Here is a 26,037-nt window from a genome sequence, read left to right as displayed (position 1 = left end):
TTCTCAATGCTTTTCTGCATTGATTCTGAGAAAAGTGCGCCTTTCGGCCCCTCATTTGAATCTCTAGTCAGAGCAGGGGGGCTTTTTGCTGCTGCTTGCCGGGGCAAGGGTGCTGGACTGGTCGGCAGCCTCCGAGCAAAGTGGGTGGCTAGTGGGCCGCTTTGCAGCAAAAGAAGGCTCGCTTTGCGCTCTTCCCTCCCCCTCAGCTCCCGCACAGACAGGTAACAAACCCCAGTGATCTTGTGAAGCGCACAGAGAAGGCTATAGGATTGCACGCGCCATTGCCGATTGGCCCTGAGCAGCCAGTGTTGTGCCGGGCGGCCCATAGCCGACTGCTAGCAATGAGAGTGCGCGCGGAGGGGCCTGCGAGCGAGGGAATGTGGGGGGCTTGCATGAGGTTGCACACAGGCTATAGAAAGAGTGAGGGGCGGGCAGGGGCTGTTTGAGAGTCACAGGGGGAGGGGCAGGGGCTGTTTGAGAGTCACAGGGGGAGGGGCCTTAGGGCCGAAGCACAAGAGGAGGAAAAGTCACCCTAGTGCTCGCCTACGGCCATACCACCCTGAAAGCGCCCGATCTCGTCTGATCTCGGAAGCTAAGCAGGGACGGGCCTGGTTAGTACTTGGATGGGAGACCGCCTGGGAATACCTGGTGCTGTAGGCTTTTTGCCATTCTGACCAGCAGGAGGCAGTGTTCTCAATGCTTTTCTGCATTGATTCTGAGAAAAGCGCAACTTTCGGCCCCTCATTTGACTCTCTAGTCAGAGCAGGGGGGCTTTTTGCTGCTGCTTGCCGGGGCAAGGGTGCTGGACTGGTCGGCAGCCACCGAGCAAAGTGGGTGGCTAGTGGGCCGCTTTGCAGCAAAAGAAGGCTCGCTTTGCGCTCTTCCCTCCCCCTCAGCTCCCGCACAGACAGGTAACAATCTTGTGAAGCGCACAGAGAAGGCTATAGGATTGCACGCGCCATTGCCGATTGGCCCTGAGCAGCCAGTGTTGTGCCGGGCGGCCCATAGCCGACTGCTAGCAATGAGAGTGCGCGCGGAGGGGCCTGCGAGCGAGGGAATGTGGGGGGCTTGCATGAGGTTGCACACAGGCTATAGAAAGAGTGAGGGGCGGGCAGGGGCTGTTTGAGAGTCACAGGGGGAGGGGCAGGGGCTGTTTGAGAGTCACAGGGGGAGGGGCCTTAGGGCCAAAGCACAAGAGGAGGAAAAGTCACCCTAGTGCTCGCCTACGGCCATACCACCCTGAAAGCGCCCGATCTCGTCTGATCTCGGAAGCTAAGCAGGGACGGGCCTGGTTAGTACCTGGATGGGAGACCGCCTGGGAATACCTGGTGCTGTAGGCTTTTTGCCATTCTGACCAGCAGGAGGCAGTGTTCTCAATGCTTTTCTGCATTGATTCTGAGAAAAGCGCAACTTTCGGCCCCTCATTTGACTCTCTAGTCAGAGCAGGGGGGCTTTTTGCTGCTGCTTGCCGGGGCAAGGGTGCTGGACTGGTCGGCAGCCACCGAGCAAAGTGGGTGGCTAGTGGGCCGCTTTGCAGCAAAAGAAGGCTCGCTTTGCGCTCTTCCCTCCCCCTCAGCTCCCGCACAGACAGGTAACAATCTTGTGAAGCGCACAGAGAAGGCTATAGGATTGCACGCGCCATTGCCGATTGGCCCTGAGCAGCCAGTGTTGTGCCGGGCGGCCCATAGCCGACTGCTAGCAATGAGAGTGCGCGCGGAGGGGCCTGCGAGCGAGGGAATGTGGGGGGCTTGCATGAGGTTGCACACAGGCTATAGAAAGAGTGAGGGGCGGGCAGGGGCTGTTTGAGAGTCACAGGGGGAGGGGCAGGGGCTGTTTGAGAGTCACAGGGGGAGGGGCCTTAGGGCCGAAGCACAAGAGGAGGAAAAGTCACCCTAGTGCTCGCCTACGGCCATACCACCCTGAAAGCGCCCGATCTCGTCTGATCTCGGAAGCTAAGCAGGGACGGGCCTGGTTAGTACCTGGATGGGAGACCGCCTGGGAATACCTGGTGCTGTAGGCTTTTGCATTTTGCCATTCTGACCAGCAGGAGGCAGTGTTCTCAATGCTTTTCTGCATTGATTCTGAGAAAAGCGCAACTTTCGGCCCCTCATTTGACTCTCTAGTCAGAGCAGGGGGGCTTTTTGCTGCTGCTTGCCGGGGCAAGGGTGCTGGACTGGTCGGCAGCCACCGAGCAAAGTGGGTGGCTAGTGGGCCGCTTTGCAGCAAAAGAAGGCTCGCTTTGCGCTCTTCCCTCCCTCTCAGCTCCCGCACAGACAGGTAACAATCTTGTGAAGCGCACAGAGAAGGCTATAGGATTGCACGCGCCATTGCCGATTGGCCCTGAGCAGCCAGTGTTGTGCCGGGCGGCCCATAGCCGACTGCTAGCAATGAGAGTGCGCGCGGAGGGGCCTGCGAGCGCGGGAATGTGGGGGGCTTGCATGAGGTTGCACACAGGCTATAGAAAGAGTGAGGGGCGGGCAGGGGCTGTTTGAGAGTCACAGGGGGAGGGGCAGGGGCTGTTTGAGAGTCACAGGGGGAGGGGCAGTTTGAGAGTCACAGGGGGAGGGGCCTTAGGGCCGAAGCACAAGAGGAGGAAAAGTCACCCTAGTGGTCGCCTACGGCCATACCACCCTGAAAGCGCCCGATCTCGTCTGATCTCGGAAGCTAAGCAGGGACGGGCCTGGTTAGTACTTGGATGGGAGACCGCCTGGGAATACCTGGTGCTGTAGGCTTTTGCATTTTGCCATTCTGACCAGCAGGAGGCAGTGTTCTCAATGCTTTTCTGCATTGATTCTGGGAAGAGCGCGCCTTTCGGCCCCTCATTTGACTCTCTAGTCAGAGCAGGGGGGCTTTTTGCTGCTGCTTGCCGGGGCAAGGGTGCTGGACTGGTCGGCAGCCACCGAGCAAAGTGGGTGGCTAGTGGGCCGCTTTGCAGCAAAAGAAGGCTCGCTTTGCGCTCTTCCCTCCCCCTCAGCTCCCGCACAGACAGGTAACAATCTTGTGAAGCGCACAGAGAAGGCTATAGGATTGCACGCGCCATTGCCGATTGGCCCTGAGCAGCCAGTGTTGTGCCGGGCGGCCCATAGCCGACTGCTAGCAATGAGAGTGCGCGCAGAGGGGCCTGCGAGCGAGGGAATGTGGGGGGCTTGCATGAGGTTGCACACAGGCTATAGAAAGAGTGAGGGGCGGGCAGGGGCTGTTTGAGAGTCACAGGGGGAGGGGCAGGGGCTGTTTGAGAGTCACAGGGGGAGGGGCCTTAGGGCCGAAGCACAAGAGGAGGAAAAGTCACCCTAGTGCTCGCCTACGGCCATACCACCCTGAAAGCGCCCGATCTCGTCTGATCTCGGAAGCTAAGCAGGGACGGGCCTGGTTAGTACCTGGATGGGAGACCGCCTGGGAATACCTGGTGCTGTAGGCTTTTTGCCATTCTGACCAGCAGGAGGCAGTGTTCTCAATGCTTTTCTGCATTGATTCTGAGAAAAGCGCAACTTTCGGCCCCTCATTTGACTCTCTAGTCAGAGCAGGGGGGCTTTTTGCTGCTGCTTGCCGGGGCAAGGGTGCTGGACTGGTCGGCAGCCACCGAGCAAAGTGGGTGGCTAGTGGGCCGCTTTGCAGCAAAAGAAGGCTCGCTTTGCGCTCTTCCCTCCCCCTCAGCTCCCGCACAGACAGGTAACAATCTTGTGAAGCGCACAGAGAAGGCTATAGGATTGCACGCGCCATTGCCGATTGGCCCTGAGCAGCCAGTGTTGTGCCGGGCGGCCCATAGCCGACTGCTAGCAATGAGAGTGCGCGCGGAGGGGCCTGCGAGCGAGGGAATGTGGGGGGCTTGCATGAGGTTGCACACAGGCTATAGAAAGAGTGAGGGGCGGGCAGGGGCTGTTTCCTGTTCCTTTCACATGGCAGTGGGCACCAATGGGTTAATCCCCCCTGCCGTGAGGAAGGTACAGGAAATGACACATTATAAAAGACTTCCCCTTCCCCCAGCGCCCCATCTCTTCTCTTCCTGTCGTGCAAACCCCCGTTACCAGCAGAGTAGCTCTCCTCTGTCTGATGCTCCTGCAGCCGAGATCTTTATCTTTTGTGTGCGCAGAGAGAAGCCGGCGGGCTTATGGCCATCCGTTGCCTGCAGCGCAGTAAGCCGCAATGCCGATCCTTTTGGTGAGGCGCATGCGCGTTAAGACGCTGAGCGCCCCTGTCTCCAACGCTGGTGGTGAAATGCGCGAACCTCCGGGTATGTTTTAAAGGGATGGTTGGCGCCAAATTTGAAATTTAAATGGTGTGGAATATTTGACCAAAACTGATCCTGGGTGTAAGTTATTACCCATTGGGTTTATTTTACGCATGGAGCTTCAGGTTGCTTGAATTTTAACCTGTGTGTGTGTAATGTATTTTACAGGCTGTCTGTAATGAGTCTCAGACTAGCACACTCTGGCTCCAGGGGGTAAGCTCTATAACTTATGAGAGCATGGGACCAGTACACCAGAGTGTGTTTGTTCATTTGTCTCCCCTGGTATTGAGACTGGGAGGAGATTGGGTAAGTCTCGCATCAGAGCTGTCACAGAAGGTTATGATATTCATCCTGCATTGTGCTACTTAAGTGTAGTTGTTTGTTCTCGTCGGAAACTGGGAAAATAATTCATAAAGAAATTTATACGTTGTTGTGCAACTATACATTTATACGTTTATCAGGTAAGTGAAAAGTTTTCAACATCAACAGAGGAGTTTGCAGTCGAATCACCTGCTGATTTGCGATTGATCTCCAACCTTGGGGAAATTGTAATTATTTCTGCACAACTCCATGGAGCAGATAAGCTGTATACCTATTTGAGGGAGAAGCTCCTATTGTGAGGAGAGGTTGGTGCAGATTAATTGCCTTCCAGCTGTAATGGCTTGATTGGATTCTGAGCCCGTCAGGTTCCTCAGGTGCTGCTGAGTGTAATGGGCTCTGCTTATATCAGTGAGGTACCCGAACACCTCAGAGGCCTGCCAGATGCAAGCTTATCTTGGATTAAGTGATTCATTTATGGCTGGTAAGCCTATGTATTCAAACATTGGGACACGCATAGTGTATTGCCTCCCAAATAGCATTGGGCTCCACATGCACAGCCTCTATTTAAGCCTGTTACATGGATATGGCTTATGGGAAGTTGTCTGGGGAAGGCACTACTTTGAGTTCAGATATTCTCAGTCGATACTGGGATTCTTCCTGATGTCATTTTGTGTGTTGATACAACTTATTAAATGTTAACCTGTGCTATGAGGTTATAGCCATACAGTATTAGTCCTGATGACACATCTGCAGGACTACTGATATATAGTCAGCATTTGCTGCAACTGTTCCAGATTTGGGGCTATTGCTATATAGCCATTCTACAGGTTGATATTATGTGGGGCTAATGATATATAGCCTTTCTGCAGGTTAATACTACATTGGGCTGCTGATATATAGCCTTTCTGTAGGTTAATACTAAGTGGGGCTATTACTATATAGCCTTTTCTGCAGGTTAATACTAAGTGGGGCTACTGATATATAGCTTTTCTGCAGGTTAATACTAAGTGGGGCTACTGATATATAGCCTTTCTGCAGGTTAATACTACGTGGGGCTGCTGATATATAGCCTTTCTGTAGGTTAATACTAAGTGGGGCTATTACTATATAGCCTTTTCTGCAGGTTAATACTGAGTGGGGCTACTGATATATAGCCAGTCTGTAGGGTAATACTAAGTGCACATCTGTAGTTTATTTGTACTGCAGCTGCCCCAAGTTAGGGCTATCACTATATAGTATTATACTATACTGCAATTGTAGTAGATGCAGTACTACCATTACGTAGCCATTTAGCTGGTGACCTGCGGCCCGAATGAACCTCATCTTGATAGATCTGGGAAGCTAAGCGGGGCTTGGAAAGGAGACCCCTGCATACAACAGTTCTATTGCAGTGCAGTCTCCTGCAGTTTCTTTGACAACCATATTTAAATGTCTGAAATTAACCAGTATAATTAAGATATAGTCATTCACAATATTGATATCAAATGTAGTACAGTTCATTATGACTATTGCATCTTTTGTGTTTTTGTCATGTAGCATAAACCTGGAAACCCGTTCTGTATATTCTGTTGCACTGTTGGCAGCTAAACAGCAAGGAGGTCAACTTTCAAGGTAAAATTGCAAACTTCGGCATACTGAGCACATCGACTGTGAGGGTTTGGCCCCTGTGCTTCAATCCCTCCCAGGTCCTGCCTTTTTGATATAGCTATTCAGCACATAGATACTATGTGCATTCCTACAATTCATTGTATTCCACATTGCAATTTCGGTAGTTTCCAGTACTATCTGGATATAGCTATGCAGCACATTAAAACAAAGTGTCTGTAGTTCAACTCATGCAGCCATTGGTATTCAGTGTAAAATATTCATGCAGTATATTAATACAGTAATTCAACAGTGCATACTGCCTTCTGTAACCACTTAGTATGGTTCAGTGCAGTCATCATGATGCACCAGTCAGTTCATTGTCGCTCATCTCACCCCCATATTGCAACATATTCATGGGGGACATTGCAGCTCTCTTTTCGGGTTTACCTCTCTTTAAATGATACCGGTTACCATACATTTATTTCATTCTTTGTTTCTCTGCAGGTTATCTTATAACGGTTAAGCACGGTTATGTTCCACTTATCTCATATAGTGGGCCAGTTATTTCTCAAGCAGCATGTTCAAAGGCCAGATTAAATTAAAATGTTTTATGTCGAAGCCTTCAAGCAATCTGGGCACGATAGAGGGCATCTGAGGGGCTACATCCAGCCGCGAGCTTCCAGTAGCACTGGTTAAGCATCTCTATTCTAATAGTGTTTTATCTACAGCGGTGCATCCTTTGTGGATCATTTTTCATATCACAGATGTTTAATGTTAGTTTCTAAGTACCATATTTTATTATCTTGTAATAACTAAAGTATATTGATACTGGTATAACACTAGTTTCGAGATATATCAATATTGAGTAGTTGACATTAGTTGTCATTACTATGGTACAAGTATCCAGTGTATAATTGCTGGGCACATTTCTGCAGTTTACTAACCTGCTAGTTACCAAGGTATTCAATAATCTGGTAATCACTACAGTTATATTGCTCATCAGCGTTCCTGTAGTCTGCATACAGTGGGCTATCCTGTATCTAATAATTAGCCAATAGCTATTTGGTTTCTATATTCAGTCCTACAGTTTATTATCATTATATCATAATGTTTATTTGAGAGAATCATTTCAAGTTGGGTGGCACATAAAGTCGTTATGTATATTCTCTCATTGTTACTCTGTGATGCAGTTTTTAAATCTTTATAGTGTAATATTTAAATTGATTTGTAATTCATCATTACATTTCCTATAATGTCCCACATTCCGTATACCAGTATACAAAACTAGTACTAGTAGAATTCTTTACGTAGCAGATAATTTCATTTTTGTATACACAGCCCTGCAGTTACATTTTGTATTGGGATACATGGGGGCAAGCTCTTTATGGTCTTTTACCATATATTTAGTCTGGTTAAGTTTTTAACTCCTAAACTGCTATTTATGGGCGCAGTGTTTCACCAAAAGATTCTTAGCATTTGAATTTCAGTGCGGCTTATCATTAATTTCTATTACATTCTTTGTTATAATATTGTGTATTTTTCCTTTACAGTTCAGAGAGGAGATGTCAGGCACATTAATATAATCTGCTTCAGTATATTTTTTGAGGCTATTATTTACCTGTATCATCTGCAGCCCATTATTAGGGCACTATGGCGCTCTGCCATTGAGGTGTTTCTTCATTGTGTATTGATAAATAACTATATTATAGTACGGCAAATATAGTAATAATGCATTACTATTTGGTACTTTTGTCTATTGCTCATATGATACTGCATTAATGGTCTGCATTAACATTTTACTATATTGAATTAATAATCTCTCTACAGCAGGCTTGGCCATGGTTTCACCAAACAAACTGTAAGTATATCATTCCTTACATGGATTTGGAAGGCTCAGTCCTATAGTGCCGCAAATGTAATCCTAAGGCCAAAAAGTGGTGAGTATATTAACAAGAAGGTTGTCATACCCTTTAGTGTCCACCGCTTTATGGTACAACTTTATTGCTGCATCTGTATTTGATACTTTTTGCTTCTAAATTAGCTGGCTCTGGATGGGCTATTCTATCGGAGGCTACTGCTAATAAATAATTGTTTACCCTCCCTATGTTGTAAGCTTGTTATGTCCCATTGGTGCCCACTGCCATGTGAAAGGAACAGGAAAACGGAAAATCATATCATACTTACCGAGATTTTCGTTTCCTGGACTGGAACATGGCAGTGGGCACGGGACTTCCCACCCTAAGTTTTGCACTCAGTCAGTAGAGATGGGGCGCTGGGGGAAGGGGAAGTCTTTTATAATGTGTCATTTCCTGTACCTTCCTCACGGCAGGGGGGATTAACCCATTGGTGCCCACTGCCATGTTCCAGTCCAGGAAACGAAAATCTCGGTAAGTATGATATGATTTTCCGTTTTGAGAGTCACAGGGGGAGGGGCAGGGGCTGTTTGAGAGTCACAGGGGGAGGGGCCTTAGGGCCGAAGCACAAGAGGAGGAAAAGTCACCCTAGTGCTCGCCTACGGCCATACCACCCTGAAAGCGCCCGATCTCGTCTGATCTCGGAAGCTAAGCAGGGACGGGCCTGGTTAGTACTTGGATGGGAGACCGCCTGGGAATACCTGGTGCTGTAGGCTTTTGCATTTTGCCATTCTGACCAGCAGGAGGCAGTCTTCTCAATGCTTTTCTGCATTGATTCTGGGAAGAGCGCGCCTTTCGGCCCCTCATTTGACTCTCTAGTCAGAGCAGGGGGGCTTTTTGCTGCTGCTTGCCGGGGCAAGGGTGCTGGACTGGTCGGCAGCCACCGAGCAAAGTGGGTGGCTAGTGGGCCGCTTTGCAGCAAAAGAAGGCTCGCTTTGCGCTCTTCCCTCCCCCTCAGCTCCCGCACAGACAGGTAACAAACCCCATTGATCTTGTGAAGCGCACAGAGAAGGCTATAGGATTGCACGCGCCATTGCCGATTGGCCCTGAGCAGCCAGTGTTGTGCCGGGCGGCCCATAGCCGACTGCTAGCAATGAGAGTGCGCGCGGAGGGGCCTGCGAGCGAGGGAATGTGGGGGGCTTGCATGAGGTTGCACACAGGCTATAGAAAGAGTGAGGGGCGGGCAGGGGCTGTTTGAGAGTCACAGGGGGAGGGGCAGGGGCTGTTTGAGAGTCACAGGGGGAGGGGCAGGGGCTGTTTGAGAGTCACAGGGGGAGGGGCCTTAGGGCCGAAGCACAAGAGGAGGAAAAGTCACCCTAGTGCTCGCCTACGGCCATACCACCCTGAAAGCGCCCGATCTCGTCTGATCTCGGAAGCTAAGCAGGGACGGGCCTGGTTAGTACTTGGATGGGAGACCGCCTGGGAATACCTGGTGCTGTAGGCTTTTTGCCATTCTGACCAGCAGGAGGCAGTGTTCTCAATGCTTTTCTGCATTGATTCTGAGAAAAGCGCAACTTTCGGCCCCTCATTTGACTCTCTAGTCAGAGCAGGGGGGCTTTTTGCTGCTGCTTGCCGGGGCAAGGGTGCTGGACTGGTCGGCAGCCACCGAGCAAAGTGGGTGGCTAGTGGGCCGCTTTGCAGCAAAAGAAGGCTCGCTTTGCGCTCTTCCCTCCCCCTCAGCTCCCGCACAGACAGGTAACAATCTTGTGAAGCGCACAGAGAAGGCTATAGGATTGCACGCGCCATTGCCGATTGGCCCTGAGCAGCCAGTGTTGTGCCGGGCGGCCCATAGCCGACTGCTAGCAATGAGAGTGCGCGCGGAGGGGCCTGCGAGCGAGGGAATGTGGGGGGCTTGCATGAGGTTGCACACAGGCTATAGAAAGAGTGAGGGGCGGGCAGGGGCTGTTTGAGAGTCACAGGGGGAGGGGCAGGGGCTGTTTGAGAGTCACAGGGGGAGGGGCCTTAGGGCCGAAGCACAAGAGGAGGAAAAGTCACCCTAGTGCTCGCCTACGGCCATACCACCCTGAAAGCGCCCGATCTCGTCTGATCTCGGAAGCTAAGCAGGGACGGGCCTGGTTAGTACTTGGATGGGAGACCGCCTGGGAATACCTGGTGCTGTAGGCTTTTGCATTTTGCCATTCTGACCAGCAGGAGGCAGTGTTCTCAATGCTTTTCTGCATTGATTCTGAGAAAAGCGCAACTTTCGGCCCCTCATTTGACTCTCTAGTCAGAGCAGGGGGGCTTTTTGCTGCTGCTTGCCGGGGCAAGGGTGCTGGACTGGTCGGCAGCCACCGAGCAAAGTGGGTGGCTAGTGGGCCGCTTTGCAGCAAAAGAAGGCTCGCTTTGCGCTCTTCCCTCCCCCTCAGCTCCCGCACAGACAGGTAACAATCTTGTGAAGCGCACAGAGAAGGCTATAGGATTGCACGCGCCATTGCCGATTGGCCCTGAGCAGCCAGTGTTGTGCCGGGCGGCCCATAGCCGACTGCTAGCAATGAGAGTGCGCGCGGAGGGGCCTGCGAGCGCGGGAATGTGGGGGGCTTGCATGAGGTTGCACACAGGCTATAGAAAGAGTGAGGGGCGGGCAGGGGCTGTTTGAGAGTCACAGGGGGAGGGGCTGTTTGAGAGTCACAGGGGGAGGGGCAGGGGCTGTTTGAGAGTCACAGGGGGAGGGGCAGGGGCTGTTTGAGAGTCACAGGGGGAGGGGCAGGGGCTGTTTGAGAGTCACAGGGGGAGGGGCAGGGGCTGTGAGAGTCACAGGGGGAGGGGCAGGAGCTGTTTGAGAGTCACAGGGGGAGGGGCCTTAGGGCTGAAGCACAAGAGGAGGAAAAGTCACCCTAGTGGTCGCCTACGGCCATACCACCCTGAAAGCGCCCGATCTCGTCTGATCTCGGAAGCTAAGCAGGGACGGGCCTGGTTAGTACTTGGATGGGAGACCGCCTGGGAATACCTGGTGTTGTAGGCTTTTGCATTTTGCCATTCTGACCAGCAGGAGGCAGTGTTCTCAATGCTTTTCTGCATTGATTCTGGGAAGAGCGCGCCTTTCGGCCCCTCATTTGACTCTCTAGTCAGAGCAGGGGGGCTTTTTGCTGCTGCTTGCCGGGGCAAGGGTGCTGGACTGGTCGGCAGCCACCGAGCAAAGTGGGTGGCTAGTGGGCCGCTTTGCAGCAAAAGAAGGCTCGCTTTGCGCTCTTCCCTCCCCCTCAGCTCCCGCAAAGACAGGTAACAAACCCCAGTGATCTTGTGAAGCGCACAGAGAAGGCTATAGGATTGCACGCGCCATTGCCGATTGGCCCTGAGCAGCCAGTGTTGTGCCGGGCGGCCCATAGCCGACTGCTAGAAATGAGAGTGCGCGCGGAGGGGCCTGCGAGCGAGGGAATGTGGGGGGCTTGCATGAGGTTGCACACAGGCTATAGAAAGAGTGAGGGGCGGGCAGGGGCTGTTTGAGAGTCACAGGGGGAGGGGCAGGGGCTGTTTGAGAGTCACAGGGGGAGGGGCAGGGGCTGTTGAGAGTCACAGGGGGAGGGGCCTTAGGGCCGAAGCACAAGAGGAGGAAAAGTCACCCTAGTGCTCGCCTACGGCCATACCACCCTGAAAGCGCCCGATCTCGTCTGATCTCGGAAGCTAAGCAGGGACGGGCCTGGTTAGTACTTGGATGGGAGACCGCCTGGGAATACCTGGTGCTGTAGGCTTTTTGCCATTCTGACCAGCAGGAGGCAGTGTTCTCAATGCTTTTCTGCATTGATTCTGAGAAAAGCGCAACTTTCGGCCCCTCATTTGACTCTCTAGTCAGAGCAGGGGGGCTTTTTGCTGCTGCTTGCCGGGGCAAGGGTGCTGGACTGGTCGGCAGCCACCGAGCAAAGTGGGTGGCTAGTGGGCCGCTTTGCAGCAAAAGAAGGCTCGCTTTGCGCTCTTCCCTCCCCCTCAGCTCCCGCACAGACAGGTAACAATCTTGTGAAGCGCACAGAGAAGGCTATAGGATTGCACGCGCCATTGCCGATTGGCCCTGAGCAGCCAGTGTTGTGCCGGGCGGCCCATAGCCGACTGCTAGCAATGAGAGTGCGCGCGGAGGGGCCTGCGAGCGAGGGAATGTGGGGGGCTTGCATGAGGTTGCACACAGGCTATAGAAAGAGTGAGGGGCGGGCAGGGGCTGTTTGAGAGTCACAGGGGGAGGGGCAGGGGCTGTTTGAGAGTCACAGGGGGAGGGGCAGGGGCTGTTTGAGAGTCACAGGGGGAGGGGCAGGGGCTGTTTGAGAGTCACAGGGGGAGGGGCCTTAGGGCCGAAGCACAAGAGGAGGAAAAGTCACCCTAGTGCTCGCCTACGGCCATACCACCCTGAAAGCGCCCGATCTCGTCTGATCTCGGAAGCTAAGCAGGGACGGGCCTGGTTAGTACTTGGATGGGAGACCGCCTGGGAATACCTGGTGCTGTAGGCTTTTGCATTTTGCCATTCTGACCAGCAGGAGGCAGTGTTCTCAATGCTTTTCTGCTTTGATTCTGAGAAAAGCGCAACTTTTGGCCCCTCATTTGACTCTCTAGTCAGAGCAGGGGGGCTTTTTGCTGCTGCTTTCCGGGGCAAGGGTGCTGGACTGGTCGGCAGCCTCCGAGCAAAGTGGGTGGCTAGTGGGCCGCTTTGCAGCAAAAGAAGGCTCGCTTTGCGCTCTTCCCTCCCCCTCAGCTCCCGCACAGACGTAACAAACCCCAGTGATCTTGTGAAGCGCACAGAGAAGGCTATAGGATTGCACGCGCCATTGCCGATTGGCCCTGAGCAGCCAGTGTTGTGCCGGGCGGCCCATAGCCGACTGCTAGCAATGAGAGTGCGCGCGGAGGGGCCTGCGAGCGAGGGAATGTGGGGGGCTTGCATGAGGTTGCACACAGGCTATAGAAAGAGTGAGGGGCGGGCAGGGGCTGTTTGAGAGTCACAGGGGGAGGGGCAGGGGCTGTTTGAGAGTCACAGGGGGAGGGGCCTTAGGGCCGAAGCACAAGAGGAGGAAAAGTCACCCTAGTGCTCGCCTACGGCCATACCACCCTGAAAGCGCCCGATCTCGTCTGATCTCGGAAGCTAAGCAGGGACGGGCCTGGTTAGTACTTGGATGGGAGACCGCCTGGGAATACCTGGTGCTGTAGGCTTTTGCATTTTGCCATTCTGACCAGCAGGAGGCAGTCTTCTCAATGCTTTTCTGCATTGATTCTGGGAAGAGCGCGCCTTTCGGCCCCTCATTTGACTCTCTAGTCAGAGCAGGGGGGCTTTTTGCTGCTGCTTGCCGGGGCAAGGGTGCTGGACTGGTCGGCAGCCACCGAGCAAAGTGGGTGGCTAGTGGGCCGCTTTGCAGCAAAAGAAGGCTCGCTTTGCGCTCTTCCCTCCCCCTCAGCTCCCGCACAGACAGGTAACAAACCCCATTGATCTTGTGAAGCGCACAGAGAAGGCTATAGGATTGCACGCGCCATTGCCGATTGGCCCTGAGCAGCCAGTGTTGTGCCGGGCGGCCCATAGCCGACTGCTAGAAATGAGAGTGCGCGCGGAGGGGCCTGCGAGCGAGGGAATGTGGGGGGCTTGCATGAGGTTGCACACAGGCTATAGAAAGAGTGAGGGGCGGGCAGGGGCTGTTTGAGAGTCACAGGGGGAGGGGCAGGGGCTGTTTGAGAGTCACAGGGGGAGGGGCAGGGGCTGTTTGAGAGTCACAGGGGGAGGGGCCTTAGGGCCGAAGCACAAGAGGAGGAAAAGTCACCCTAGTGCTCGCCTACGGCCATACCACCCTGAAAGCGCCCGATCTCGTCTGATCTCGGAAGCTAAGCAGGGACGGGCCTGGTTAGTACTTGGATGGGAGACCGCCTGGGAATACCTGGTGCTGTAGGCTTTTTGCCATTCTGACCAGCAGGAGGCAGTGTTCTCAATGCTTTTCTGCATTGATTCTGAGAAAAGCGCAACTTTCGGCCCCTCATTTGACTCTCTAGTCAGAGCAGGGGGGCTTTTTGCTGCTGCTTGCCGGGGCAAGGGTGCTGGACTGGTCGGCAGCCACCGAGCAAAGTGGGTGGCTAGTGGGCCGCTTTGCAGCAAAAGAAGGCTCGCTTTGCGCTCTTCCCTCCCCCTCAGCTCCCGCACAGACAGGTAACAATCTTGTGAAGCGCACAGAGAAGGCTATAGGATTGCACGCGCCATTGCCGATTGGCCCTGAGCAGCCAGTGTTGTGCCGGGCGGCCCATAGCCGACTGCTAGCAATGAGAGTGCGCGCGGAGGGGCCTGCGAGCGAGGGAATGTGGGGGGCTTGCATGAGGTTGCACACAGGCTATAGAAAGAGTGAGGGGCGGGCAGGGGCTGTTTGAGAGTCACAGGGGGAGGGGCAGGGGCTGTTTGAGAGTCACAGGGGGAGGGGCAGGGGCTGTTTGAGAGTCACAGGGGGAGGGGCAGGGGCTGTTTGAGAGTCACAGGGGGAGGGGCCTTAGGGCCGAAGCACAAGAGGAGGAAAAGTCACCCTAGTGCTCGCCTACGGCCATACCACCCTGAAAGCGCCCGATCTCGTCTGATCTCGGAAGCTAAGCAGGGACGGGCCTGGTTAGTACTTGGATGGGAGACCGCCTGGGAATACCTGGTGCTGTAGGCTTTTGCATTTTGCCATTCTGACCAGCAGGTGGCAGTGTTCTCAATGCTTTTCTGCATTGATTCTGGGAAGAGCGCGCCTTTCATGAGGTTGCACACAGGCTATAGAAAGAGTGAGGGGCGGGCAGGGGCTGTTTGAGAGTCACAGGGGGAGGGGCAGTTTGAGAGTCACAGGGGGAGGGGCCTTAGGGCCGAAGCACAAGAGGAGGAAAAGTCACCCTAGTGCTCGCCTACGGCCATACCACCCTGAAAGCGCCCGATCTCGTCTGATCTCGGAAGCTAAGCAGGGACGGGCCTGGTTAGTACTTGGATGGGAGACCGCCTGGGAATACCTGGTGCTGTAGGCTTTTGCATTTTGCCATTCTGACCAGCAGGAGGCAGTGTTCTCAATGCTTTTCTGCATTGATTCTGGGAAGAGCGCAACTTTCGGCCCCTCATGTGACTCTCTAGTAAGAGCAGGGGGGCTTTTTGCTGCTGCTTGCCGGGGCAAGGGTGCTGGACTGGTCGGCAGCCACCGAGCAAAGTGGGTGGCTAGTGGGCCGCTTTGCAGCAAAAGAAGGCTCGCTTTGCGCTCTTCCCTCCCCCTCAGCTCCCGCACAGACAGGTAACAATCTTGTGAAGCGCACAGAGAAGGCTATAGGATTGCACGCGCCATTGCCGATTGGCCCTGAGCAGCCAGTGTTGTGCCGGGCGGCCCATAGCCGACTGCTAGCAATGAGAGTGCGCGCGGAGGGGCCTGCGAGCGAGGGAATGTGGGGGGCTTGCATGAGGTTGCACACAGGCTATAGAAAGAGTGAGGGGCGGGCAGGGGCTGTTTGAGAGTCACAGGGGGAGGGGCTGTTTGAGAGTCACAGGGGGAGGGGCAGGGGCTGTTTGAGAGTCACAGGGGGAGGGGCAGGGGCTGTTTGAGAGTCACAGGGGGAGGGGCAGGGGCTGTTTGAGAGTCACAGGGGGAGGGGCAGGGGCTGTGAGAGTCACAGGGGGAGGGGCAGGAGCTGTTTGAGAGTCACAGGGGGAGGGGCCTTAGGGCTGAAGCACAAGAGGAGGAAAAGTCACCCTAGTGGTCGCCTACGGCCATACCACCCTGAAAGCGCCCGATCTCGTCTGATCTCGGAAGCTAAGCAGGGACGGGCCTGGTTAGTACTTGGATGGGAGACCGCCTGGGAACACCTGGTGTTGTAGGCTTTTGCATTTTGCCATTCTGACCAGCAGGAGGCAGTCTTCTCAATGCTTTTCTGCATTGATTCTGGGAAGAGCGCGCCTTTCGGCCCCTCATTTGACTCTCTAGTCAGAGCAGGGGGGCTTTTTGCTGCTGCTTGCCGGGGCAAGGGTGCTGGACTGGTCGGCAGCCACCGAGCAAAGTGGGTGGCTAGTGGGCCGCTTTGCAGCAAAAGAAGGCTCGCTTTGCGCTCTTCCCTCCCCCTCAGCTCCCGCAAAGACAGGTAACAAACCCCAGTGATCTTGTGAAGCGCACAGAGAAGGCTATAGGATTGCACGCGCCATTGCCGATTGGCCCTGAGCAGCCAGTGTTGTGCCGGGCGGCCCATAGCCGACTGCTAGAAATGAGAGTGCGCGCGGAGGGGCCTGCGAGCGAGGGAATGTGGGGGGCTTGCATGAGGTTGCACACAGGCTATAGAAAGAGTGAGGGGCGGGCAGGGGCTGTTTGAGAGTCACAGGGGGAGGGGCAGGGGCTGTTTGAGAGTCACAGGGGGAGGGGCAGGGGCTGTTTGAGAGTCACAGGGGGAGGGGCAGGGGCAGTTTGAGAGTCACAGGGGGAGGGGCCTTAGGGCCGAAGCACAAGAGGAGGAAAAGTCACCCTAGTGCTCGCCTACGGCCATACCACCCTGAAAGCGCCCGATCTCGTCTGATCTCGGAAGCTAAGCAGGGACGGGCCTGGTTAGTACTTGGATGGGAGACCGCCTGGGAATACCTGGTGCTGTAGGCTTTTTGCCATTCTGACCAGCAGGAGGCAGTGTTCTCAATGCTTTTCTGCATTGATTCTGAGAAAAGCGCAACTTTCGGCCCCTCATTTGACTCTCTAGTCAGAGCAGGGGGGCTTTTTGCTGCTGCTTGCCGGGGCAAGGGTGCTGGACTGGTCGGCAGCCACCAAGCAAAGTGGGTGGCTAGTGGGCCGCTTTGCAGCAAGAGAAGGCTCGCTTTGCGCTCTTCCCTCCCCCTCAGCTCCCGCACAGACAGGTAACAATCTTGTGAAGCGCACAGAGAAGGCTATAGGATTGCACGCGCCATTGCCGATTGGCCCTGAGCAGCCAGTGTTGTGCCGGGCGGCCCATAGCCGACTGCTAGCAATGAGAGTGCGCGCGGAGGGGCCTGCGAGCGCGGGAATGTGGGGGGCTTGCATGAGGTTGCACACAGGCTATAGAAAGAGTGAGGGGCGGGCAGGGGCTGTTTGAGAGTCACAGGGGGAGGGGCAGTTTGAGAGTCACAGGGGGAGGGGCCTTAGGGCCGAAGCACAAGAGGAGGAAAAGTCACCCTAGTGCTCGCCTACGGCCATACCACCCTGAAAGCGCCCGATCTCGTCTGATCTCGGAAGCTAAGCAGGGACGGGCCTGGTTAGTACCTGGATGGGAGACCGCCTGGGAATACCTGGTGCTGTAGGCTTTTGCATTTTGCCATTCTGACCAGCAGGAGGCAGTCTTCTCAATGCTTTTCTGCATTGATTCTGAGAAAAGTGCGCCTTTCGGCCCCTCATTTGACTCTCTAGTCAGAGCAGGGGGGCTTTTTGCTGCTGCTTGCCGGGGCAAGGGTGCTGGACTGGTCGGCAGCCTCCGAGCAAAGTGGGTGGCTAGTGGGCCGCTTTGCAGCAAAAGAAGGCTCGCTTTGCGCTCTTCCCTCCCCCTCAGCTCCCGCACAGACAGGTAACAAACCCCAGTGATCTTGTGAAGCGCACAGAGAAGGCTATAGGATTGCACGCGCCATTGCCGATTGGCCCTGAGCAGCCAGTGTTGTGCCGGGCGGCCCATAGCCGACTGCTAGCAATGAGAGTGCGCGCGGAGGGGCCTGCGAGCGAGGGAATGTGGGGGGCTTGCATGAGGTTGCACACAGGCTATAGAAAGAGTGAGGGGCGGGCAGGGGCTGTTTGAGAGTCACAGGGGGAGGGGCAGGGGCTGTTTGAGAGTCACAGGGGGAGGGGCAGTTTGAGAGTCACAGGGGGAGGGGCCTTAGGGCCGAAGCACAAGAGGAGGAAAAGTCACCCTAGTGCTCGCCTACGGCCATACCACCCTGAAAGCGCCCGATCTCGTCTGATCTCGGAAGCTAAGCAGGGACGGGCCTGGTTAGTACTTGGATGGGAGACCGCCTGGGAATACCTGGTGCTGTAGGCTTTTGCATTTTGCCATTCTGACCAGCAGGAGGCAGTGTTCTCAATGCTTTTCTGCATTGATTCTGGGAAGAGCGCGCCTTTCGGCCCCTCATTTGACTCTCTAGTCAGAGCAGGGGGGCTTTTTGCTGCTGCTTGCCGGGGCAAGGGTGCTGGACTGGTCGGCAGCCACCGAGCAAAGTGGGTGGCTAGTGGGCCGCTTTGCAGCAAAAGAAGGCTCGCTTTGCGCTCTTCCCTCCCCCTCAGCTCCCGCACAGACAGGTAACAATCTTGTGAAGCGCACAGAGAAGGCTATAGGATTGCACGCGCCATTGCCGATTGGCCCTGAGCAGCCAGTGTTGTGCCGGGCGGCCCATAGCCGACTGCTAGCAATGAGAGTGCGCGCGGAGGGGCCTGCGAGCGAGGGAATGTGGGGGGCTTGCATGAGGTTGCACACAGGCTATAGAAAGAGTGAGGGGCGGGCAGGGGCTGTTTGAGAGTCACAGGGGGAGGGGCAGGGGCTGTTTGAGAGTCACAGGGGGAGGGGCCTTAGGGCCGAAGCACAAGAGGAGGAAAAGTCACCCTAGTGCTCGCCTACGGCCATACCACCCTGAAAGCGCCCGATCTCGTCTGATCTCGGAAGCTAAGCAGGGACGGGCCTGGTTAGTACCTGGATGGGAGACCGCCTGGGAATACCTGGTGCTGTAGGCTTTTGCATTTTGCCATTCTGACCAGCAGGAGGCAGTGTTCTCAATGCTTTTCTGCATTGATTCTGGGAAGAGCGCGCCTTTCGGCCCCTCATTTGACTCTCTAGTCAGAGCAGGGGGGCTTTTTGCTGCTGCTTGCCGGGGCAAGGGTGCTGGACTGGTCGGCAGCCACCGAGCAAAGTGGGTGGCTAGTGGGCCGCTTTGCAGCAAAAGAAGGCTCGCTTTGCGCTCTTCCCTCCCCCTCAGCTCCCGCACAGACAGGTAACAAACCCCATTGATCTTGTGAAGCGCACAGAGAAGGCTATAGGATTGCACGCGCCATTGCCGATTGGCCCTGAGCAGCCAGTGTTGTGCCGGGCGGCCCATAGCCGACTGCTAGCAATGAGAGTGCGCGCGGAGGGGCCTGCGAGCGAGGGAATGTGGGGGGCTTGCATGAGGTTGCACACAGGCTATAGAAAGAGTGAGGGGCGGGCAGGGGCTGTTTGAGAGTCACAGGGGGAGGGGCAGGGGCTGTTTGAGAGTCACAGGGGGAGGGGCAGGGGCTGTTTGAGAGTCACAGGGGGAGGGGCCTTAGGGCCGAAGCACAAGAGGAGGAAAAGTCACCCTAGTGCTCGCCTACGGCCATACCACCCTGAAAGCGCCCGATCTCGTCTGATCTCGGAAGCTAAGCAGGGACGGGCCTGGTTAGTACTTGGATGGGAGACCGCCTGGGAATACCTGGTGCTGTAGGCTTTTTGCCATTCTGACCAGCAGGAGGCAGTGTTCTCAATGCTTTTCTGCATTGATTCTGAGAAAAGCGCAACTTTCGGCCCCTCATTTGACTCTCTAGTCAGAGCAGGGGGGCTTTTTGCTGCTGCTTGCCGGGGCAAGGGTGCTGGACTGGTCGGCAGCCACCGAGCAAAGTGGGTGGCTAGTGGGCCGCTTTGCAGCAAAAGAAGGCTCGCTTTGCGCTCTTCCCTCCCCCTCAGCTCCCGCACAGACAGGTAACAATCTTGTGAAGCGCACAGAGAAGGCTATAGGATTGCACGCGCCATTGCCGATTGGCCCTGAGCAGCCAGTGTTGTGCCGGGCGGCCCATAGCCGACTGCTAGCAATGAGAGTGCGCGTGGAGGGGCCTGCGAGCGAGGGAATGTGGGGGGCTTGCATGAGGTTGCACACAGGCTATAGAAAGAGTGAGGGGCGGGCAGGGGCTGTTTGAGAGTCACAGGGGGAGGGGCAGGGGCTGTTTGAGAGTCACAGGGGGAGGGGCAGGGGCTGTTTGAGAGTCACAGGGGGAGGGGCCTTAGGGCCGAAGCACAAGAGGAGGAAAAGTCACCCTAGTGCTCGCCTACGGCCATACCACCCTGAAAGCGCCCGATCTCGTCTGATCTCGGAAGCTAAGCAGGGATGGGCCTGGTTAGTACCTGGATGGGAGACCGCCTGGGAATACCTGGTGCTGTAGGCTTTTGCATTTTGCCATTCTGACCAGCAGGAGGCAGTCTTCTCAATGCTTTTCTGCATTGATTCTGAGAAAAGCGCAACTTTCGGCCCCTCATTTGACTCTCTAGTCAGAGCAGGGGGGCTTTTTGCTGCTGCTTGCCGGGGCAAGGGTGCTGGACTGGTCGGCAGCCACCGAGCAAAGTGGGTGGCTAGTGGGGCCGCTTTGCAGCAAAAGAAGGCTCGCTTTGCGCTCTTCCCTCCCCCTCAGCTCCCGCACAGACAGGTAACAATCTTGTGAAGCGCACAGAGAAGGCTATAGGATTGCACGCGCCATTGCCGATTGGCCCTGAGCAGCCAGTGTTGTGCCGGGCGGCCCATAGCCGACTGCTAGCAATGAGAGTGCGCGCGGAGGGGCCTGCGAGCGCGGGAATGTGGGGGGCTTGCATGAGGTTGCACACAGGCTATAGAAAGAGTGAGGGGCGGGCAGGGGCTGTTTGAGAGTCACAGGGGGAGGGGCTGTTTGAGAGTCACAGGGGGAGGGGCAGGGGCTGTTTGAGAGTCACAGGGGGAGGGGCAGGGGCTGTTTGAGAGTCACAGGGGGAGGGGCAGGGGCTGTTTGAGAGTCACAGGGGGAGGGGCAGGGGCTGTGAGAGTCACAGGGGGAGGGGCAGGAGCTGTTTGAGAGTCACAGGGGGAGGGGCCTTAGGGCTGAAGCACAAGAGGAGGAAAAGTCACCCTAGTGGTCGCCTACGGCCATACCACCCTGAAAGCGCCCGATCTCGTCTGATCTCGGAAGCTAAGCAGGGACGGGCCTGGTTAGTACTTGGATGGGAGACCGCCTGGGAATACCTGGTGTTGTAGGCTTTTGCATTTTGCCATTCTGACCAGCAGGAGGCAGTCTTCTCAATGCTTTTCTGCATTGATTCTGGGAAGAGCGCGCCTTTCGGCCCCTCATTTGACTCTCTAGTCAGAGCAGGGGGGCTTTTTGCTGCTGCTTGCCGGGGCAAGGGTGCTGGACTGGTCGGCAGCCACCGAGCAAAGTGGGTGGCTAGTGGGCCGCTTTGCAGCAAAAGAAGGCTCGCTTTGCGCTCTTCCCTCCCCCTCAGCTCCCGCAAAGACAGGTAACAAACCCCAGTGATCTTGTGAAGCGCACAGAGAAGGCTATAGGATTGCACGCGCCATTGCCGATTGGCCCTGAGCAGCCAGTGTTGTGCCGGGCGGCCCATAGCCGACTGCTAGAAATGAGAGTGCGCGCGGAGGGGCCTGCGAGCGAGGGAATGTGGGGGGCTTGCATGAGGTTGCACACAGGCTATAGAAAGAGTGAGGGGCGGGCAGGGGCTGTTTGAGAGTCACAGGGGGAGGGGCAGGGGCTGTTTGAGAGTCACAGGGGGAGGGGCCTTAGGGCCGAAGCACAAGAGGAGGAAAAGTCACCCTAGTGCTCGCCTACGGCCATACCACCCTGAAAGCGCCCGATCTCGTCTGATCTCGGAAGCTAAGCAGGGACGGGCCTGGTTAGTACTTGGATGGGAGACCGCCTGGGAATACCTGGTGCTGTAGGCTTTTTGCTATTCTGACCAGCAGGAGGCAGTGTTCTCAATGCTTTTCTGCATTGATTCTGAGAAAAGCGCAACTTTCGGCCCCTCATTTGACTCTCTAGTCAGAGCAGGGGGGCTTTTTGCTGCTGCTTGCCGGGGCAAGGGTGCTGGACTGGTCGGCAGCCACCGAGCAAAGTGGGTGGCTAGTGGGCCGCTTTGCAGCAAAAGAAGGCTCGCTTTGCGCTCTTCCCTCCCCCTCAGCTCCCGCACAGACAGGTAACAATCTTGTGAAGCGCACAGAGAAGGCTATAGGATTGCACGCGCCATTGCCGATTGGCCCTGAGCAGCCAGTGTTGTGCCGGGCGGCCCATAGCCGACTGCTAGCAATGAGAGTGCGCGCGGAGGGGCCTGCGAGCGAGGGAATGTGGGGGGCTTGCATGAGGTTGCACACAGGCTATAGAAAGAGTGAGGGGCGGGCAGGGGCTGTTTGAGAGTCACAGGGGGAGGGGCAGGGGCTGTTTGAGAGTCACAGGGGGAGGGGCAGGGGCTGTTTGAGAGTCACAGGGGGAGGGGCAGGGGCTGTTTGAGAGTCACAGGGGGAGGGGCCTTAGGGCCGAAGCACAAGAGGAGGAAAAGTCACCCTAGTGCTCGCCTACGGCCATACCACCCTGAAAGCGCCCGATCTCGTCTGATCTCGGAAGCTAAGCAGGGACGGGCCTGGTTAGTACTTGGATGGGAGACCGCCTGGGAATACCTGGTGCTGTAGGCTTTTGCATTTTGCCATTCTGACCAGCAGGAGGCAGTGTTCTCAATGCTTTTCTGCTTTGATTCTGAGAAAAGCGCAACTTTTGGCCCCTCATTTGACTCTCTAGTCAGAGCAGGGGGGCTTTTTGCTGCTGCTTTCCGGGGCAAGGGTGCTGGACTGGTCGGCAGCCTCCGAGCAAAGTGGGTGGCTAGTGGGCCGCTTTGCAGCAAAAGAAGGCTCGCTTTGCGCTCTTCCCTCCCCCTCAGCTCCCGCACAGACGTAACAAACCCCAGTGATCTTGTGAAGCGCACAGAGAAGGCTATAGGATTGCACGCGCCATTGCCGATTGGCCCTGAGCAGCCAGTGTTGTGCCGGGCGGCCCATAGCCGACTGCTAGCAATGAGAGTGCGCGCGGAGGGGCCTGCGAGCGAGGGAATGTGGGGGGCTTGCATGAGGTTGCACACAGGCTATAGAAAGAGTGAGGGGCGGGCAGGGGCTGTTTGAGAGTCACAGGGGGAGGGGCAGGGGCTGTTTGAGAGTCACAGGGGGAGGGGCAGGGGCTGTTTGAGAGTCACAGGGGGAGGGGCAGGGGCTGTTTGAGAGTCACAGGGGGAGGGGCCTTAGGGCCGAAGCACAAGAGGAGGAAAAGTCACCCTAGTGCTCGCCTACGGCCATACCACCCTGAAAGCGCCCGATCTCGTCTGATCTCGGAAGCTAAGCAGGGACGGGCCTGGTTAGTACTTGGATGGGAGACCGCCTGGGAATACCTGGTGCTGTAGGCTTTTGCATTTTGCCATTCTGACCAGCAGGAGGCAGTGTTCTCAATGCTTTTCTGCATTGATTCTGGGAAGAGCGCGCCTTTCATGAGGTTGCACACAGGCTATAGAAAGAGTGAGGGGCGGGCAGGGGCTGTTTGAGAGTCACAGGGGGAGGGGCAGTTTGAGAGTCACAGGGGGAGGGGCCTTAGGGCCGAAGCACAAGAGGAGGAAAAGTCACCCTAGTGCTCGCCTACGGCCATACCACCCTGAAAGCGCCCGATCTCGTCTGATCTCGGAAGCTAAGCAGGGACGGGCCTGGTTAGTACTTGGATGGGAGACCGCCTGGGAATACCTGGTGCTGTAGGCTTTTGCATTTTGCCATTCTGACCAGCAGGAGGCAGTGTTCTCAATGCTTTTCTGCATTGATTCTGGGAAGAGCGCGCCTTTCGGCCCCTCATTTGACTCTCTAGTCAGAGCAGGGGGGCTTTTTGCTGCTGCTTGCCGGGGCAAGGGTGCTGGACTGGTCGGCAGCCACCGAGCAAAGTGGGTGGCTAGTGGGCCGCTTTGCAGCAAAAGAAGGCTCGCTTTGCGCTCTTCCCTCCCCCTCAGCTCCCGCACAGACAGGTAACAATCTTGTGAAGCGCACAGAGAAGGCTATAGGATTGCACGCGCCATTGCCGATTGGCCCTGAGCAGCCAGTGTTGTGCCGGGCGGCCCATAGCCGACTGCTAGCAATGAGAGTGCGCGCGGAGGGGCCTGCGAGCGAGGGAATGTGGGGGGCTTGCATGAGGTTGCACACAGGCTATAGAAAGAGTGAGGGGCGGGCAGGGGCTGTTTGAGAGTCACAGGGGGAGGGGCAGGGGCTGTTTGAGAGTCACGGGGAGGGGCAGGGGCTGTTTGAGAGTCACAGGGGGAGGGGCCTTAGGGCCGAAGCACAAGAGGAGGAAAAGTCACCCTAGTGCTCGCCTACGGCCATACCACCCTGAAAGCGCCCGATCTCGTCTGATCTCGGAAGCTAAGCAGGGACGGGCCTGGTTAGTACTTGGATGGGAGACCGCCTGGGAATACCTGGTGCTGTAGGCTTTTGCATTTTGCCATTCTGACCAGCAGGAGGCAGTGTTCTCAATGCTTTTCTGCTTTGATTCTGAGAAAAGCGCAACTTTTGGCCCCTCATTTGACTCTCTAGTCAGAGCAGGGGGGCTTTTTGCTGCTGCTTTCCGGGGCAAGGGTGCTGGACTGGTCGGCAGCCTCCGAGCAAAGTGGGTGGCTAGTGGGCCGCTTTGCAGCAAAAGAAGGCTCGCTTTGCGCTCTTCCCTCCCCCTCAGCTCCCGCACAGACGTAACAAACCCCAGTGATCTTGTGAAGCGCACAGAGAAGGCTATAGGATTGCACGCGCCATTGCCGATTGGCCCTGAGCAGCCAGTGTTGTGCCGGGCGGCCCATAGCCGACTGCTAGCAATGAGAGTGCGCGCGGAGGGCCTGCGAGCGAGGGAATGTGGGGGGCTTGCATGAGGTTGCACACAGGCTATAGAAAGAGTGAGGGGCGGGCAGGGGCTGTTTGAGAGTCACAGGGGGAGGGGCAGGGGCTGTTTGAGAGTCACAGGGGGAGGGGCCTTAGGGCCGAAGCACAAGAGGAGGAAAAGTCACCCTAGTGCTCGCCTACGGCCATACCACCCTGAAAGCGCCCGATCTCGTCTGATCTCGGAAGCTAAGCAGGGACGGGCCTGGTTAGTACTTGGATGGGAGACCGCCTGGGAATACCTGGTGCTGTAGGCTTTTGCATTTTGCCATTCTGACCAGCAGGAGGCAGTGTTCTCAATGCTTTTCTGCATTGATTCTGGGAAGAGCGCGCCTTTCGGCCCCTCATTTGACTCTCTAGTCAGAGCAGGGGGGCTTTTTGCTGCTGCTTGCCGGGGCAAGGGTGCTGGACTGGTCGGCAGCCACCGAGCAAAGTGGGTGGCTAGTGGGCCGCTTTGCAGCAAAAGAAGGCTCGCTTTGCGCTCTTCCCTCCCCCTCAGCTCCCGCACAGACAGGTAACAAACCCCATTGATCTTGTGAAGCGCACAGAGAAGGCTATAGGATTGCACGCGCCATTGCCGATTGGCCCTGAGCAGCCAGTGTTGTGCCGGGCGGCCCATAGCCGACTGCTAGCAATGAGAGTGCGCGCGGAGGGGCCTGCGAGCGAGGGAATGTGGGGGGCTTGCATGAGGTTGCACACAGGCTATAGAAAGAGTGAGGGGCGGGCAGGGGCTGTTTGAGAGTCACAGGGGGAGGGGCAGGGGCTGTTTGAGAGTCACAGGGGGAGGGGCAGGGGCTGTTTGAGAGTCACAGGGGGAGGGGCCTTAGGGCCGAAGCACAAGAGGAGGAAAAGTCACCCTAGTGCTCGCCTACGGCCATACCACCCTGAAAGCGCCCGATCTCGTCTGATCTCGGAAGCTAAGCAGGGACGGGCCTGGTTAGTACTTGGATGGGAGACCGCCTGGGAATACCTGGTGCTGTAGGCTTTTTGCCATTCTGACCAGCAGGAGGCAGTGTTCTCAATGCTTTTCTGCATTGATTCTGAGAAAAGCGCAACTTTCGGCCCCTCATTTGACTCTCTAGTCAGAGCAGGGGGGCTTTTTGCTGCTGCTTGCCGGGGCAAGGGTGCTGGACTGGTCGGCAGCCACCGAGCAAAGTGGGTGGCTAGTGGGCCGCTTTGCAGCAAAAGAAGGCTCGCTTTGCGCTCTTCCCTCCCCCTCAGCTCCCGCACAGACAGGTAACAATCTTGTGAAGCGCACAGAGAAGGCTATAGGATTGCACGCGCCATTGCCGATTGGCCCTGAGCAGCCAGTGTTGTGCCGGGCGGCCATAGCCGACTGCTAGCAATGAGAGTGCGCGTGGAGGGGCCTGCGAGCGAGGGAATGTGGGGGGCTT

General features: G+C 56.0%; 30 non-coding genes across 30 annotated transcripts; all 30 read left to right on the top strand.

Annotated features, from left to right (window-relative positions):
- The first annotated feature begins 541 nt into the window (after positions 1-541).
- On the top strand, positions 542-660 carry LOC116411886. The gene has a single exon (XR_004223434.1). It is a non-coding gene; the product is annotated as a 5S ribosomal RNA (ribosomal RNA).
- Positions 661-1,221: 561 nt separating this feature from the next.
- LOC116411896 lies at positions 1,222-1,340 on the top strand. Its single transcript, XR_004223444.1, has one exon. It is a non-coding gene; the product is annotated as a 5S ribosomal RNA (ribosomal RNA).
- Positions 1,341-1,901: 561 nt separating this feature from the next.
- On the top strand, positions 1,902-2,020 carry LOC116411895. The gene has a single exon (XR_004223443.1). It is a non-coding gene; the product is annotated as a 5S ribosomal RNA (ribosomal RNA).
- Positions 2,021-2,613: 593 nt separating this feature from the next.
- Positions 2,614-2,732, top strand: LOC116411885. The gene has a single exon (XR_004223433.1). It is a non-coding gene; the product is annotated as a 5S ribosomal RNA (ribosomal RNA).
- Positions 2,733-3,299: 567 nt separating this feature from the next.
- On the top strand, positions 3,300-3,418 carry LOC116411894. Its single transcript, XR_004223442.1, has one exon. It is a non-coding gene; the product is annotated as a 5S ribosomal RNA (ribosomal RNA).
- A 5,228-nt stretch (positions 3,419-8,646) lies between these two features.
- On the top strand, positions 8,647-8,765 carry LOC116411884. The gene has a single exon (XR_004223432.1). It is a non-coding gene; the product is annotated as a 5S ribosomal RNA (ribosomal RNA).
- Positions 8,766-9,374: 609 nt separating this feature from the next.
- Positions 9,375-9,493, top strand: LOC116411883. The gene has a single exon (XR_004223431.1). It is a non-coding gene; the product is annotated as a 5S ribosomal RNA (ribosomal RNA).
- A 561-nt stretch (positions 9,494-10,054) lies between these two features.
- On the top strand, positions 10,055-10,173 carry LOC116411882. Its single transcript, XR_004223430.1, has one exon. It is a non-coding gene; the product is annotated as a 5S ribosomal RNA (ribosomal RNA).
- Positions 10,174-10,892: 719 nt separating this feature from the next.
- Positions 10,893-11,011, top strand: LOC116411791. The gene has a single exon (XR_004223357.1). It is a non-coding gene; the product is annotated as a 5S ribosomal RNA (ribosomal RNA).
- A 608-nt stretch (positions 11,012-11,619) lies between these two features.
- On the top strand, positions 11,620-11,738 carry LOC116411880. Its single transcript, XR_004223428.1, has one exon. It is a non-coding gene; the product is annotated as a 5S ribosomal RNA (ribosomal RNA).
- Positions 11,739-12,363: 625 nt separating this feature from the next.
- LOC116411879 lies at positions 12,364-12,482 on the top strand. Its single transcript, XR_004223427.1, has one exon. It is a non-coding gene; the product is annotated as a 5S ribosomal RNA (ribosomal RNA).
- Positions 12,483-13,057: 575 nt separating this feature from the next.
- LOC116411878 lies at positions 13,058-13,176 on the top strand. The gene has a single exon (XR_004223426.1). It is a non-coding gene; the product is annotated as a 5S ribosomal RNA (ribosomal RNA).
- A 609-nt stretch (positions 13,177-13,785) lies between these two features.
- LOC116411877 lies at positions 13,786-13,904 on the top strand. The gene has a single exon (XR_004223425.1). It is a non-coding gene; the product is annotated as a 5S ribosomal RNA (ribosomal RNA).
- A 625-nt stretch (positions 13,905-14,529) lies between these two features.
- Positions 14,530-14,648, top strand: LOC116411876. The gene has a single exon (XR_004223424.1). It is a non-coding gene; the product is annotated as a 5S ribosomal RNA (ribosomal RNA).
- Positions 14,649-14,872: 224 nt separating this feature from the next.
- LOC116411875 lies at positions 14,873-14,991 on the top strand. The gene has a single exon (XR_004223423.1). It is a non-coding gene; the product is annotated as a 5S ribosomal RNA (ribosomal RNA).
- Positions 14,992-15,710: 719 nt separating this feature from the next.
- LOC116411792 lies at positions 15,711-15,829 on the top strand. The gene has a single exon (XR_004223358.1). It is a non-coding gene; the product is annotated as a 5S ribosomal RNA (ribosomal RNA).
- Positions 15,830-16,470: 641 nt separating this feature from the next.
- LOC116411874 lies at positions 16,471-16,589 on the top strand. The gene has a single exon (XR_004223422.1). It is a non-coding gene; the product is annotated as a 5S ribosomal RNA (ribosomal RNA).
- A 555-nt stretch (positions 16,590-17,144) lies between these two features.
- Positions 17,145-17,263, top strand: LOC116411893. The gene has a single exon (XR_004223441.1). It is a non-coding gene; the product is annotated as a 5S ribosomal RNA (ribosomal RNA).
- A 603-nt stretch (positions 17,264-17,866) lies between these two features.
- Positions 17,867-17,985, top strand: LOC116411873. The gene has a single exon (XR_004223421.1). It is a non-coding gene; the product is annotated as a 5S ribosomal RNA (ribosomal RNA).
- Positions 17,986-18,552: 567 nt separating this feature from the next.
- LOC116411891 lies at positions 18,553-18,671 on the top strand. Its single transcript, XR_004223439.1, has one exon. It is a non-coding gene; the product is annotated as a 5S ribosomal RNA (ribosomal RNA).
- A 609-nt stretch (positions 18,672-19,280) lies between these two features.
- LOC116411872 lies at positions 19,281-19,399 on the top strand. Its single transcript, XR_004223420.1, has one exon. It is a non-coding gene; the product is annotated as a 5S ribosomal RNA (ribosomal RNA).
- Positions 19,400-19,992: 593 nt separating this feature from the next.
- On the top strand, positions 19,993-20,111 carry LOC116411860. The gene has a single exon (XR_004223408.1). It is a non-coding gene; the product is annotated as a 5S ribosomal RNA (ribosomal RNA).
- Positions 20,112-20,831: 720 nt separating this feature from the next.
- LOC116411789 lies at positions 20,832-20,950 on the top strand. Its single transcript, XR_004223355.1, has one exon. It is a non-coding gene; the product is annotated as a 5S ribosomal RNA (ribosomal RNA).
- Positions 20,951-21,527: 577 nt separating this feature from the next.
- LOC116411871 lies at positions 21,528-21,646 on the top strand. Its single transcript, XR_004223419.1, has one exon. It is a non-coding gene; the product is annotated as a 5S ribosomal RNA (ribosomal RNA).
- A 625-nt stretch (positions 21,647-22,271) lies between these two features.
- On the top strand, positions 22,272-22,390 carry LOC116411870. The gene has a single exon (XR_004223418.1). It is a non-coding gene; the product is annotated as a 5S ribosomal RNA (ribosomal RNA).
- A 639-nt stretch (positions 22,391-23,029) lies between these two features.
- LOC116411869 lies at positions 23,030-23,148 on the top strand. Its single transcript, XR_004223417.1, has one exon. It is a non-coding gene; the product is annotated as a 5S ribosomal RNA (ribosomal RNA).
- A 224-nt stretch (positions 23,149-23,372) lies between these two features.
- LOC116411868 lies at positions 23,373-23,491 on the top strand. Its single transcript, XR_004223416.1, has one exon. It is a non-coding gene; the product is annotated as a 5S ribosomal RNA (ribosomal RNA).
- Positions 23,492-24,088: 597 nt separating this feature from the next.
- On the top strand, positions 24,089-24,207 carry LOC116411867. The gene has a single exon (XR_004223415.1). It is a non-coding gene; the product is annotated as a 5S ribosomal RNA (ribosomal RNA).
- Positions 24,208-24,781: 574 nt separating this feature from the next.
- On the top strand, positions 24,782-24,900 carry LOC116411866. The gene has a single exon (XR_004223414.1). It is a non-coding gene; the product is annotated as a 5S ribosomal RNA (ribosomal RNA).
- A 609-nt stretch (positions 24,901-25,509) lies between these two features.
- On the top strand, positions 25,510-25,628 carry LOC116411865. The gene has a single exon (XR_004223413.1). It is a non-coding gene; the product is annotated as a 5S ribosomal RNA (ribosomal RNA).
- Positions 25,629-26,037: the final 409 nt, after the last annotated feature.

The sequence above is a fragment of the Xenopus tropicalis genome, chromosome 6, assembly GCF_000004195.4.
Source record: "Xenopus tropicalis strain Nigerian chromosome 6, UCB_Xtro_10.0, whole genome shotgun sequence".
Lineage (NCBI taxonomy): Eukaryota > Metazoa > Chordata > Amphibia > Anura > Pipidae > Xenopus > Xenopus tropicalis.
Note: the sequence above shows the minus strand (reverse complement) of the source record. Positions and strands in the feature narration are given on the sequence as shown.